Here is a 544-nt window from a genome sequence, read left to right as displayed (position 1 = left end):
CAATGGTTTTATATGATTTTCTGGCACAAAAGCCTATTCACAAATGCCACAGTGTTCTCATACCAAAACTAAAGTGAGTAGGAGATTAAAAGCAATTAGTGTAATTTCACTCACTGGCATTAATACTGAAAGTACATCAGTATACTTAAACTTTACAAGGTTCAAAACTTTTTCAAGTTTAGCAAGATTTGAAAACAGAGCAGGAAATGCCTATCAGAGGCACTAAAAAAAAGTCTTGTGCTCTGAAGGGCATTTTTCCCAGATACCAACTACTAGTTGCTATTACTCTGAGACGTTGTAACCCCATGTGTGTCGGAGTAGAAAAGTGTTCCGTAAGGTCTCCAGTGGCAGAGCTTTTACAGGTAGGTCACCAGATACTTTTTCTGAGTTGCCTCTGGGTGGAATTGAACTTTCAAACTTTGTGTAAGAAGCCAATCTTGTTAATCATTTGCACTATCCTATGGAGTCTTGGAAGGAGCTCTCGTAGAGTAGTGGTTAAGAATCAGGCTGCTAACCTTAAGGTAGGCAGTTTGAAACTACCAGC

Source organism: Chrysochloris asiatica, unplaced genomic scaffold (genome assembly GCF_000296735.1).
Source record: "Chrysochloris asiatica unplaced genomic scaffold, ChrAsi1.0 scaffold00011, whole genome shotgun sequence".
Taxonomy (NCBI): Eukaryota; Metazoa; Chordata; class Mammalia; order Afrosoricida; family Chrysochloridae; genus Chrysochloris; species Chrysochloris asiatica.
Note: the sequence above shows the minus strand (reverse complement) of the source record.